Genomic DNA, 14,722 nt, shown 5'->3' on the forward strand with positions numbered 1-14,722 from the left:
TATCTCCCACCTCCCTGCTGACCTTGAACACTTGCCCCATTCCTCTGTTGTCCCCATCACAATAACCTGCAACTTCACTGATTCTTTTTTTAAAGATATGTTATCCATCTTTTACTACAAAAGCCAAATTTGATCATTGCAGAAAATTTAGAAAATACGGAAACACAATTATATAAGAAGAATACCTGTAATCCCATCACCTGGAAAAACATCACGGGTGAAATTTTTGCGCACTTATTTCTAGTCTTTTCTATGAATATATAGTTTGAAAGGATGGGCTGCTACAACATCTCCTGTTTTAGAGCATGTATATTTCTAAGCCATTAAATGTCACTCAACACCCCTACTTGTAATGACTCTGTAGCATTCTGGTGTAGGGAGATACCATCATTTATTCATTGAATCCTTTATGGTTGGACATTTATACTGTGTTCCCCCTCTAAATTTTTTGTTATTATAAATAATACTATTATGAACAATACACCTAAATCTTTGCACAGATAAATGATTCTTTCCTTAAGATAAATTCCTAAGTGGAATTTCTAGGTCAGATAGAATACACAGGGTTAAGGCTTTTAATGGGTATTCCCAAAGTGTGCTAGAAAGGACCCATCAGTGCACAGTCCCACCAGCTGTGCAAGAGCACCCACTCCACTCGACCTTGCCAACAGCTGGTAGTATTGTTTAATTTCCCACCTGGATGGGAACAGGGGCTTTTATTATTTTTTTAAATTAATTTTTTATTGGAGTATAGTTGATTTACAATGTTGTATTACTTTCAGGTGTACAGCAAAGTGAATCAGTTATATGTATACATATATCCACTCTTTTTTAGATTCTTTTCCCATATAGACCATTACAGAGTATTGAGTAGAGTTCGCTGTGCTATACAGTAGGTCTTTATTAGTTATCTATTTTATATATAGTAGTGTGTATATGTCAATCCCAATCTCCCAATTTATCCCTCCCCCCACTTACCCTCTGGTAACTGTAAGTTTGTTTTCTACATCTATAACTCTACTTCTGTTTTGTAGACAAGTTTATTTGTACCGCTTTTTTTAGATTCCACATATAAGCAATTTCATATGATATTTGTCTTTCTCTGTCTGACTTACTTCACTCAGTACGACAATCTCTAGGTCCATCCATGTTGCTGCAAATGGCATTATTTCGTTCTTTTTTATGGTTGAGTAATATTCCATTGTATATATATACCACATCTTCTTTATGCATTCCTCTGTTGATGTACATTGAGGCCGCTTCCATGTGCTGGCTATTGTAAATAGTGCTGCAATGAACATTGAGGTGCATGTATCTTTTTGAATTATGGTTTTCTCCAGTTATATTCCCAGGAGTGGGATTGCTGGATCATATGGTAACTGTATTTTTAGTTTTTTAAGGAACCTCCATACTGTTCTCCATAGTGGCTGTACCAGTTTACATTCCCACCTGTAGTGTAGCAGGGTTCCCTTTTCTCCACACCCTCTCCAGCATTTATTGTTTGTAGGTTTTTTGGTGATGGCCATTCTGGAAAAGGAGCTTTTCAATGTTCTCTCTTTGATTACTGGTGAGGTTGAACATTTTCATATGTTTATTGGCCATGTGTGGTGTGTGTGTGTGTGTGAATTGTCTGCCCATGCCCCCTGTGCCTGTCTTTTCTATTGGGGTGAATTTCACCAATTCTCCTATAGACCTTAAGCACTTTAATCCTTGATCAAGTCTCTTTATCAGGTTCAATCCTTAGCAAATTGTCAAGCTTGCCATCTTTCTCTTTTGTTCTCTTAGTTTCCCCTTTCTTGGCCTTTTCCCTCCTTTTAGCTCCTTATCCAACCTTCTGCTTCAGTCACATGAAAATCCATTGCTCCACTGTTAGGAGAAGAGCTTCTGAAAATCACCATTGAGAAAGAATGAATGTAGCTCAGTGGTTCCCCAACTTTCCACAATAACTGTCCAGGGTAGTGTTTTCTTAAAGTCTCTGAATCAGGTTGCCTAACTGGGCGCTCTGCTCCTTTATGGGCTGGGGGGCATTGGGTTTTTAGTATTTCCAGGCTAGATTCTGGGAGAGGGAACGAAAAACATGATCTTCAAATATTCAGGGACTGCACTGGTAAACAAAAGGTTAAGTTTCTTTTCTTTTCACCTGGAATTATACTAATTTGGTGTTGGGAGGTCTTTGATCATCAAAATGGGGAAGATAATTATTTCTTTATTCGTAGTTTGACGGTAAAAATATTTCAAAATGTGGGATGTGGGCCACAATAGAAGGAGGAGAGAGGAAAGGGGGCATTTTCACTGTGCATTCCATGCCCTCCTCCCCTTGTTCCCCTCTCCCCACCCCCAAGGGCCATCTCCCAAAGTTCTGGCTAATAATCAGCTGGAACGTTCTTTCATTCCAGCTCCTCAGGGAAGGTAGGTGTTCCAGGCTGACAGACCGACCCTTTGACCAAGGTGATCAGCAGATAATAGTGGAGTGGAGGGGACTGGGCCTTGATTAGTTTTCTAGATGGTTCCTCTACAGGGGATCTCGCATATCATGCTTAAAGACACAAGTGCCTGGAGCTTGCCCTCCCTGGTGCAGAAGCTAAGCCGAGGTGCACTGGAACTGCTGCCCTGGACAAGAATATCACCCTTGCCACGTGGCACAGAGCCTGGCATTTCCTCTCTAGGCTTCTGTTTAAGTATACTTTGGGGGAGGGACCCAACATGTTCCTACCACCTTGAGGAGAATGGCTGAGTCAGGGCTGTCCTCTTCCTCATGGAGCCACTGGCATGAGTATGAACAGAGACAGCAGGTTCAAGAAGAAGGAGGTAGAAGTCGACCAGCTCACAGTCATGTGGATGGAGGATCCAAGAACCTAGTTCTATTTCTTAGTTGTCAATCGGTTGGTAAAATCTGGCACCTTAAGGAAACCAGGCAATAGGACCAACCAAAAAGGCTTTGTCTTTTGGTTTTCTTTGCATCTGATCACCAGACCTGGGAGGATGCTGGTGGGGCCTGGGGGCCCAGGCTGTTATATCTCCCCAATCCATCTGGGGTTCCCAAATCCCAGACACTCACATTCCTCCTTCAAGACTTTTGCTTTATTCAAATATCACTTTTGTTATTATTACTCTTCTTTAACTCACTTTTTAGAACTTACATTAACTCGTAAGTATATATACATATATATATATATATATATATTTTTTTTTTTTTTTTTTTTTTTTTTTGCAGTACGCGGGCCTCTCACTGCTGTGGCCTCTCCCGTTGCAGAGCACAGGCTCCGGACGCGCAGGCTCAGCGGCCATGGCTCACGGGCCCAGCCGCTCCGCGGCATGTGGGATCTTCCCGGACCAGGGCATGAACCCATGTCCCTTGCATCGGCAGGCGGACTCTCAACCACTGCGCCACTAGGGAAGCCCAAGTATATTTTAAAAAGAAAGTCGATATCGCTATCATTAAAAACTTTATTGTTATCCTTTGCTACAAATATCAAGGATAATTAGCGCATATTAAAATAAATATGCAACATTAGATAAGCCTCATGTATCACCCCTAGCATCCCACGTACCACCAGTGGTTTGTAAACTGCATCCTTGGAAACACTAGCAGACCTGCTCTGAGAGAAGGGGAAGGCAGAGGCCAGGAGGGAGGGGAGGAGGGCTGTGAAGGTATCTGGGCTCTCCTCTTCATGAGTCTTTGCTTCACTTTGTCCTTGCCACACTTCTCGGGGTGGGGGTAAGGGAAGGCAGGCAGGTGTTAATTACACAAATGAGTAAACTGAGGCCCGGGAGGTGGTGACTCATCCAAGATCAGACAGCCAATCACTGACAGAGCTGGGACTAGAAGGCAGGGCTACTAGTTGCTGGTGGAATGTGCCTTCTGTCTGCCCCTTGGACAGGGCAAGACCAAGGGCACCTGACAGATCAGAGCCTGAGGGATCAGAGCGAGGGGCTCATGGAGGTCAGCTGGCCCAGTCTCCTGCTGTCGCAGGAATCCTTCCACAGCATCCCCGCCAGTTGCTTCTCCAGCTTTGGTTTAAATCTAGCCTTTCCTGAGTGAGGGATGCTTCCCCACCTCCCAGTGCAACCCATCCCACTGCTGAGCGGCACTTGTTGTCGGAAGGGTCAGCCTGAAATTAAACCCCCTGAGTCTCCCTGAGATGTTTGCTAGTCTGATTCAGACCTCCCCTCACCCGGCACAGGAGGTTTTCACGTCAGCCCTTCGGCTGTAGGAAGACAGGTCTCTCTCCTCTCAGGCTTGCACCCCCAGGTTCCTCAGCCTCTCCTCTTGTGGCTCATCCCCATCCTGGCTCCTGAGCAGCCCTGGTTTATCATTGCCCCTCAAGAACGTGCCTCCCAAGCTAGAACCCTGTGTTTCAGATGGGGCCTCATCAGAACAGCATGCAGAGGGCCTCCCTGACTCCATTGCCTGCTTCTTTTTAAAAATTATTGTGGAAAAATATACACAATATTTACCATCTTAACTATTTTCAAATGCAACATTCAATGGCACTAAGTACATTCACATTGTTGTGAAACCATCACCACAATCCATCTCCAGAATTTTTTCATCTTCCCCAACTGAAATTTGTACCTATTAAAGAATAACTCCGGGCTTCCCTGGTGGCGCAGTGGTTGAGAGTCCGCCTGCCGATGCAGGGGACACGGGTTTGTGCCCCGGTCCGGGGAGATCCCATATGCCGTGGAGCGGCTAGGCCCGTGAGCCATGGCCGCTGAGCCTGTGCTCCGCAAAGGGAGAGGCCACAACAGTGAGAGGCCCGCATACCGCTAAAAAAAAAAAAAAAAAAAAAGAAGAACTCTATATTCCCACCCCCCTCCCCCCACCCCTGGTAACCTCAATTCTTCTTCCTGTCTCTGAAAATGACTACTTAGGAACCTCATATAAGTGGAATCATAGAATATTCGTCCTTTTGTGACTGCTTATTTCACTTAGCATAGTATCTTCAAGGTTCATCCACATTGTAGCATGTGTCAGAATTTCCTTTCTTTGTAAGGCCGAATAATATTCCATTGTATGTATAGACCGCATTTTATTTATCCATTTGTCTGTCAATGGACCTTTGGGTTGTTTCCACCTTTTGACTATTGTGAATAATGTTGCTGTAAACATTGGTGTACGAATATCTGTTCGAGTTCCTGCCTTCAGTTCTTTTGGATATATACCCAGAAGTGGAATTACTGGATCATATGGTAATTCTATGTTTAACTTTTTGAGGAACTGCCACGCTCCTTTCCGCAGCAGCTGCACCATTTTGCATTCCTACCAGCAATTCCAATTTTTCCCCACACTCATCAATACTTGTTATTTTCTGGGGTTTTTATCTGTTTATATTTGATAATAACCATCTTAATGGTTGTGAGGTGGTATCTCAACTGTGGTTTCGATTTGCATTTCCTGGGGATAAGTGATGTTGAGCATCTCTTCATGTGCTTATTGGTCATTTGTATATCTTTTTGGAGAAATGTCCATTCAAGTCCTTTGCCCATTTTTTAATCAGGTTGTTTTTTTGTGGAGTTGTAAGAGTCTATCCAGAATATATTTCTGGATATAAACCCTTTATCAGACATGATTTACAAATATTTTCTCCCATTGCATGGGCTGCCTTTTGTGCTGTTTGTGTCTGCTGGTGCATAAAAGTTTTAAATTTTTATGAAGTCTAATTTATCTAGTTTTTCTTTTGTTGCTTATGCTTCTGGTGTCATATCCGAAGTCACTGCCAAATTCTATGTCATGAAGCTTTTGTCCCATGTTTTCTTCTAAGAGTGATATAGATTTAGCTCTTACATTTTGGCTGTTGATCTATTTTGAATTAAATTTTGTATATGGTGAAAGGTAAGGTTCCAACTTCATTCTTTTGTATGTGAATATTCAGTTTTCTCAGCCCCATTTGTGGAAAAGACTGTGCTAAGACCATTCCCCATTGAATGGTCTTAGCACCCTTGTTGAAAATCATTTGGCCATATATATGAGGGTTTATTTCTGGGCTCTCTGTTATATTCCATTGGTCTAAATGTCTGTCCTTATGCTAGTACCACACCACTTTGATTACTGTAATTTTGTAGGAGTTTTGAAATCAGGATGTGTGAGACCTCCAAATTTGTTCTTCTTTTTATTTTATTATTTTATTTTATTTTTTAGATTTTTTGATGTGGACCATTTTTAAAGGCTTTATTGAATTTGTTACAATATTGCTTCTGTTTTATGTTTTGGTTTTTTGGCCCTGAGGCATGTGGGATCTTAGCTCCCTGACCAGGGATCAAACTTGCACCCCCTGCATTGGAAGGCGAAGTCTTAACCACTGGATCTCCAGGGAAGTCCCTGTTATTCTTTTTAAAGATTGTTTTGGCTATTCAGTGTCCCTTGATGTCCTGCTTCTTTTTTTCTACTTTTTTTGTTAACAGCTTTATTGGGATATACTTCACATACCATATAATTCACCCTTAAAGTGTACATTCAATGGTTTTTTGTATATTCGTGAAGTTGTGCAACCATCACTACAATCAAATTTAGAACATTTTTATCATTCCAAAAGAAGTCCTATACCCTTTAGCAGTCACTCATAACACACCCCTCCCAATACTCCCTAGCTCTAGGCAACCATTAATTTACTTTCTATCTTTATAGTTTTGTCTATTCTAGACATTTCATATACACAGAATCATATAATATGGGGCCTTTTGTGACTTGTTTCTTTCATACAGCATGTTTTCAAGGTTTATTCATGTTATAGCATATATCAGTACTTCATTTCTTTTTATGGCCTAATAATATTCCTTTTTATATTTATACTACATTTTATTTATCCATTCATTGATTAATGGACGTTTGGTTTATGTCCTGCTTCTTTTAATGCACCCTAAATTCTCATTAACTATTTTTAATAGTGACACTACACCATAATCACCTGGAAGAAAAGATGAAAATGCTCTCTCCACCCCAAGTCCTCAGTCCTTGCCCAGGACTTAGAGGCTGCTGGAGAAACCTTTGGATTCTCCTGACTCACCCCCCGTGAGTCAGCAGGTGTGGGTGTCCCAATCTTGGCTGGCTCTCCACCACATCTCAACAAAAAAATGATCCAGGCAGACATCACACTTCCTAATTAAGCATCTCAGATATATATGCAGCCTGAACAGGGAGTTTGCAGCCACCTCTATGCTCATTTCCTTCTTAGAATGGGTGTCAGGGGTCCTGGCACCTTCTGGGGCCTGGGGAAGGTTGGCAGCTGCTTTTTCAGCATATCTGTGTTGATTATACCTGGAAACACAGTTTTGACTATCGAATCGTTCCAGAAGCATTGCAAAATTTCCCTTCTGCCATCTGCTTCTTTGCATTCCCCCACCTCCATTGACATGGACACCTGATTCCCTTCCTGGAGGATTTATTTCATCCTGTCTGGAATGGCTTACCCTTTGACACCCAGAACCCAGAGGGGCATTGACATTTACACACTGATGAAAGCCCTTGGCCAGGATCTAAGGACAGTCTCCCAGACCTCGAACTGAAGCCTCATCATTAGCAACTGCCATTGGTGATGTCCCCCTGAGCTGCTCTTAGATTCTGGGTCAGGGTAAAAACATGGTCTTTTCCGTCAAGGTGCTCACAGTCCAAGAGAGGAGAGACATTGCCATAGTACAAGGTATTCACAAAGAGCGTGGAGGGCATGATGGTTCAGAGCTCCCGTCTCAAGTCACAGAGTCTTAGGTTCAAATCCCAACGATACTGGGCCCGTGAGCCATGGCCAATGAGCCTGCGCGTCCGGAGCCTGTGCTCCGCAGCGGGAGAGGCCGCGGCAGAGGGAGGCCCGCATACCACAAATCCCAACGATACCACCTACTAGCTATGGACAAAATCCTTCTTCAGACTGTGTCTTCGTGTGCATATACCTTACAGTTAGTATCTTATTTAAAATTCATAACACCCTGAGGAAGTACGGTCTATTATTATCTCCGCTTTGCACCTACAACGAAGGTCAAGGTGAACATCCATGACCCTGAGTAGTCTCCTCCTCTGTTTCTTGATCTCAGGCCAGCAACTCCCCTTTCTCAACCTGTTTGCTCAGACTGTGTTGGCTCTAGTGTCTGGCAGGCAGCGCTCTGAAAGCTGTTCTCTCCGGCACTAATAAACCATGAAGAGGTTTCAAGGGACCCATGGGAAATGGGGTTGAAGCCTGAGGGACAGGATGAGACACCCTCTCCCCACCTACTCCCAGATTGTGCAGTGGAAGCCAGACTACTGAGAGCAGTTTCTGGGGTTCAGAGGCCCCACCTCAGCTACCCCAAAAAGGATTGAATAGGACTGCTCTCACCAGAGCCCCAGGGCCTGCCTACCTGCCTGCTGCCTTGGGGGCTTCTCCTTTCTCCCAGACATCTGTCTCAAGTCAGTTAGAGAGAAAATTGTGGATCGCCCACTAAAATATATACCAGGGTCAGGGGAAACATCAGGGCCTGTGCCTCTTCCTCCTCACCGGCTCTCTTTCACCCTTTCCTGCAGTTTTCTCCATGCCACCCAAACCCCATTGGGTCTAAAGCCCCAGCCTCTCTGGAAAGCATCACCTGTGCCCTTGCCTTGGGTTTTTCTCTCCCTGCAAACTCTGGGGAGATTGAAGTCTGTGCCTTCCACTGTAGTGCAGTGATTCTCAGCATAGTCCCCCCACCCCAAAGGCAGTTAGGGGATGTGTAAGGAATCTCATGGGCAGAGAGGAGGAACTTTTGCACCTGCTCCCTGAGGTTCAGGTACATTCTGGCTGAATCAGCTACAGCCAGAACGAGCCACTGTGGCTGATGGGGGTGTGCTGTAGCCCTCAGGAGTTTTGAGATGGATAAATGGCTGAGAAACACCATATCTCAGGGACCGCTATTTGCCTCTTTGGGCTCTATCTCCTTAATATGTGTCTATCTGGTGTCTCCAGCTAAGCTCAGGTTTCTCTGAGGGTAACACTTTCACTTGTGCTTGCACACTTGGTCAGTGGGGCTTGGGTGAAGATCTATAGGACGTGGGCTCGTGTGTGTATGGGTTGTGTGCAGACACACCCACTCATGAAGACCAGCAGCAGAGACGGGTGGAAAGAGCTCTCCTGGGGCACAGAGAGCTGGCTTCTAGACCTGGCCCTCTGTAATTGTGCCCCTTAGGCAAGTGACCTGTCCTCTGGGCTGCCTCCTCATCTTACCAGAAAACCCGGATGTTGTCCAAGGTCCCTTGAGGCGCTAGCTTCCTCTGGTACTCTGCTAGCTAAGCATCTCTCGGCCCTTTCACCTGGCTCCATGTTTCTTCCGCCCAGTGATCCCCTTGATGCTGGGTCACCTTTAGTGTGACATTCATGGGGCACAGCACCCACATGCGGTTGATAAGCACACTGCAGACTTACACAGGCTGAAAACGCAGGGTTACCCGTGCCTTTCTGGCCCCAGGGAGGCTCAGGGCACATCCCTGAAGCTGGAGGTGGGATGGGGGTGGCATTGAAAGGTCAGGGGTGGGGACGTGGAGGTAGATGGGCAGGATAAGATGGAGTAGATTTGGGGTGACCCAGTGTTGGGGCTCGAAGGAGCATAAGCCAGGGGCTCTCACCGGTAGGGAGGCACGGGCAAGAACTGTTTAGGGCAGACATGGCCTTCTCACTGCCAATATGACATCATTTCCTGCCTGCTGGCCAAGTAATTGTCCCCATCCTGGTGCCAACCCACAAACCCTCCCACCCTGAAAAGCACTGAGTTGATCACGTGGCTTAAATCAGTACCGAGCCCACATTGCAACAGGAGAGCCTGCCAGCTTGGCAGTGAGACAGGCCTCTGAAGCCAAGAGCTGAGTTCCAGCTGGCCTGGGGGCTGTGCACACCCCAGGGTGTCAGAGCCCAGGCACAACAGCTCATCAGGGTTTCAGACCAGGCCTCACTGACAGCCGAGAGGGCCCTTGCATTCAGAAGGGCCTGGAGTGAGGTGGGTCCAGCCACCACCCCTGCTCCCAGCTGGGACCTGTTCGTTAGGGACAAGCCTTCTTCTAAGGAGCGTTTAGTCTTCTTTGGTGGATTAATAATAAATACGACTGCAACCAGTTTTGTGTTGTGCTCCAAAGAGACTGAGGGGCTGGTAGTTGGAGGAAAGGGAGCCCGCAAGGAGGAGCGACAGCTTGGGCAGGTGGGCTGCAGTGTGCAGGCGGCGAGGCAGATGACGTTCTCATTGCTTCCCAGTCTGGAGCAAATGTATTGGCTTTTTTTTTTTTTTTTTTTTTTTTTTTTTGGCTCTACCAAATGAGACAACCAGTGCTGGGGGCCCAAAGTTGCCCAGAGCTGGGGACCAGGTAAAAATGACATTGTGTTCCTCTGGCACAATCACTGTTTCCACTCCTGTTTCTTTCGTCAGGTAACTGGGTTATAATTTCCAGCCCAGGCCATGCTACACAATGATTATCACACAGCTCCAGCTGTGCACCAGGTCTTGGCAAGACCGTGTTGGGCACAGTGCCCAGGGGCCTTTGACAAAAGGACAGCACAAGAAAGGGGTCGTGATTAACGTCTTAGGGGCATGTGCAGATTGCGCTGACCTACAGTGGATTACGGACCAACCAGAGAACTGCATGGTACGGGAGCAAATGCAAGCAGCCTGGGTGACTGATGCGAAGGACACCCATCGTGAGAGCCCTGTCAGATAAACCGGCAGCCCTGACCTACTCCCAGATTCTACTGGATGATTTCATAGAGTAGTTAGATCATTAGTTTAAAAATATAGCTCTCTGGGTCAGAGAGCACATGGGCTGTGCGCCCTGAGTTCTAGCTCTGGCTTTGCCCCCAGCAGGGACGGGACACGGGGCAGAGCTCAGTTCCTCTTCTGTCCTCAGTTTCTTCCTCTGTGGAGGAGGGGCACTAGATGGCCTCTTGGGTCTTTTCAGTACTAGTAGAGTGTTTATTTTCACAAGCCAGCAAAGGATTGTCTGGGGTTAGCCTTCCTCTCCAGAGGCAGGAGGGGATTGGCTTTTGGCCCCTCCCCTTCTGCAGTGGATGCTTCTTCCCCATTTCATCCCCACCCCCTACTTTCTATTCTTTTGCACAGGCCCATCTCCCCACCAAAGAGCTTTGTCTCTGAACCCCCAATCTCTGTGCTCAGAACCTGGCTCTGGGGCTTCCCTGGTGGCGCAGTGGTTGCGAGTCCGCCTGCCGACGCGGGGGACACGGGTTCGTGCCCCGGTCCGGGAAGATCCCACGTGCCGCGGAGCGGCTGGGCCCGTGAGCCATGGCCGCTGAGCCTGTGCTCCGCAAAGGGAGAGGCCACAACAGTGAGAGGCCCGCGTACCGCAAAAAAAAAACCTGGCACTGCCTTTCTACCAGTTAAGCATGAACAGATGCCTTAATCTCTCTACCTCTATTTCCTCATCTGTAAAGTGGGGATAACATTAATTCCCACTTCAGAAAGTGCTTGAGCTGGTTAATTAGGGGAGTGAACGTTAAAGGACTTAGTGCAGTGCAGAACATAGAATAAACGCTCAGTACATGAGGCAAGTCTGGTAGTTGCCGTTGTTACAAAGCCAGTGTTTCTCCCCCTGCTGCTTCTTCCGCATTTGGCTTGCGCTGACACTGAGATGCTCAGGCTCAAGATTCTGGCCTCTCAGACTCAGAAAGGACTTTGGAGGCACTAAGTGCCAGGATCCCCTCTAGAATCCGGCAGGCTCATCTAGACAACTGGGGATAGGCTCATGACCTCGACGGCAGCCAAAGCTTGCGAGGGGCACCACTCTTCCCAAACCCCTTCCCTCTCCCTGACATTTCCCCTGAACCCAGCTCAAATGTTACTCAGGGTCCCCTAGCTCTATTTGCTGTGGCTGCTGCATGGGAATCATGATTCCTTGGAACCCTACAGAGGTGGTCCTGGGCCTGTGGACTCACAGCCACGAGGGCTTCGGGGTGGGGAGAGCAGGGCCGGCCCCGCAGCACTCTCCTCCTCTGAACTTCACAGCAGCTTCCCACCCACCCCATCTGCTGCCACCTAGCATTGCAGAAAGTCATCTCCGGAAAGAGTGGGAAGAAGAGAACTGCTTTGAATGAGGCCCCAGTGAAGAGTACCAGATAATTTCAGTACCAAAACGACCTTATCTACCCTCCTCCGTGTTACAGAGAAGAGATCAGAAGCCCAGGGAAGTTGAGCAAGCTACTCTTGGTCACCCAGTGTAACTGTAGGCAGAGCTAGAGCCTTGGGCTCAAGAGGCCAGCTCATTCTCCTCCAATGTCATTCAGTGATTCAGTGGGCAGTGCGCATTTATTGGGAATCTTCTGTGCACCAGATCCTGGGCTCAGGGTAAATATGTAAGGCCTTTTCTCTGTAGGAGCTTCGAGTCTAGAGGGGAGAGGGTCAGGCCAGTAAATAATCACGGTACAAAGGGATAGAATGTTGTAGGTGAGGGATGACCCAGGCCAATGGAAGCACAGAGGAAGGAGGAATCAGGAGGGCTTTATGGAGGAGGTGATGCTCAATCTGTGACTTCATGGGTGAGGAGTTCGCCAGGCTTTCAAACAGAATGAGGGCACTTTAGGAACTGATGGGTCTTGGTGGCACAGTGTCTCATTCACAAAGCTAGGGACAGACCCTCAAATTCGCAGCTTCACTGTGGCCTCAGGTTCCCTGGGACCACTGCCAGCAACATTCTCTTTCAACCAACCAGCCAGAACCTTTGGGGGAATGCATGGAATTGTATATTTGCCCCATACTTGGTTATTTTGGTTTTCAAATAGGTGTTTATAATAACCTCTGTTTCTATTTTTGGAAATTGCCCTTTCGCGGAGCTGTATTATGTAATCATGAAAATGTGAATTTATGATACAGATATTGCCTTGGCCTGTGGGTGTCCATTCCAGCCACCAATGGTTTCCTACTTGACCCCTCCCCTGAGCATCAAGTGTTTTTCAGATTCTTTTCCATTATAGGTTATTACAAGATATTGAATATAGTTCCCTGTGCTAGACTGTAGGTCCTTGTTGTTTATCTAGTTTATATATAGTAGTTTGTATCTGTTAATCCCAAATTTATCCCTCCCCTGCTTTCCCCTTTGGTAACCATTAGTTTGTTTTCTATGTCCATAAGTCTATTTCTGTTTCATAAATAAGTTCATTTGTACCATTTTTTTAGATTCCACATATAAGTGATATCATATGATATTTGTCTTTCTCTGTCTGTCTTACTTCACTTAATGTGATAATCTCTGGGTCCATCCATGTTGTTGCAAATAGCATTATTTCATTCTTTTTTTCTGGCTGAGTAATAGCCCATTGTATATATGTGCCACATCTTCATTATCCATTCATCTGTTGATGGACATTTAGGTTGCTTCCATGTCTTGGCTATTGTAAATAGTGCTGCTGTGAACATTGGGGTGCATGTATCTCTTCCAATTAGAGTTTTTGTCTTTTCTAGATATATGCCCAGGAGTGGGATTGCTGGGTCATATGGTAACTGTATTTTTAGTTTTTTAAGGAGCCTCCATGCTGTTCTCTGTAGTGGATGTACCAATTTACATTCCCACCAACAGTGTAGGAGAGTTCCCTTTTCTCCACACCCTCTCCAGCATTTGTTATTTGTAGACTTTTTGATGATGGCCATTTTGACTGGAATGAGGTGTTACCTCACTGTAGTTTTGATTTGCATTTCTCTAATAATTAACAATGTTGAGCAACTTTTCATGTGCCTGTTGGCCTTATGTGCCTATATGTCTTCTTTGGAAAAATGTCTATTTAGGTCTTCTGTCCATTTTTTGATTGGTTTCTTTGTTTTCTTTTCTTTTGTTTTAAAAATTAAGCTGTATAAACTGTTTGTATGTTTCGGACATAGGGAGGTATTATCACATCCCCATTTTGCAGATGAAGGAAACGAAGGCACAAAAAGGTTAAGTAATTTGTTTATAAGTGATGGAGCCAAAAGTGAACCCAGAGACTTGAACTTAATCACTGTGTAGGAAAGCCTTACAGACACCTCTGTTAACATTTTGGTGAATTTCTTTTCTATTCTTTTTTTGTGCATGAATGTATTAAACACTATATATTGATGAAAAATGGTATTGTATTATAGTCAGATTTATAACCAGTTTTTTTCCCTTAATAGCATTGACTAATCTTCTAAACTATTATTTTAAATGGCTGCATGGTAGTCCATGAATGAGTGAATACTATAATTCACCCCCAACAATCCCTCATTTTGGGTATTTTTAAGTTGTTCTCAATTTCTTGTTATTACTAACAGTGCTGTGATAGACATCTTTTTAGGTAATCTATGAACACAATTATTTCCGAGCATAAACTAATTGTTATGCACAGGGATTGAACTGTTGGCTCAAGGGGTTCGCAGAATGATAAGTCTTTGGACACATATTACTCACCTCGGGCAGCAACTGAGAAGTGCTGGCTTCCCAGCACTGTGGGAGGATAAACTCCAGCAATGGAGTGGAATCTGGGTTGGAAAGAGAGGAAATGCAGCCACAGTTGCTGAGTGTGCACGTGGAAGGGAAGGACCTTCGGCAGCACAGCAGGAGTGGGGCAGGCGAGCAATGGGGGTGCGTGTGGAAATAGCTCCGTGGGGCTTGGCAGTGACGGAGGTGAGCGCAAAGAGGAGTAAAAGCTTATCTACTCAATACTGTTCAAACACCTGATAGCATTAGGCTGACATCACAGTTTCCTGGGAAATATATGAGCTGTATATTTATTTGGGGGTGGGGGGGATGAAAAGAGCAGAGTATTTTTTCTTG

General features: G+C 45.5%; 1 protein-coding gene across 1 annotated transcript in view; it reads left to right on the top strand.

Moving 5' to 3' along the window:
- Positions 1-14,722, top strand: part of LOXHD1 (lipoxygenase homology PLAT domains 1) — a 151,861-nt gene that overhangs the window by 16,568 nt on the left and 120,571 nt on the right. The gene's annotated exons all lie outside the window — the stretch shown is intronic.

Source organism: Physeter macrocephalus, chromosome 19 (genome assembly GCF_002837175.3).
Source record: "Physeter macrocephalus isolate SW-GA chromosome 19, ASM283717v5, whole genome shotgun sequence".
Lineage (NCBI taxonomy): Eukaryota > Metazoa > Chordata > Mammalia > Artiodactyla > Physeteridae > Physeter > Physeter macrocephalus.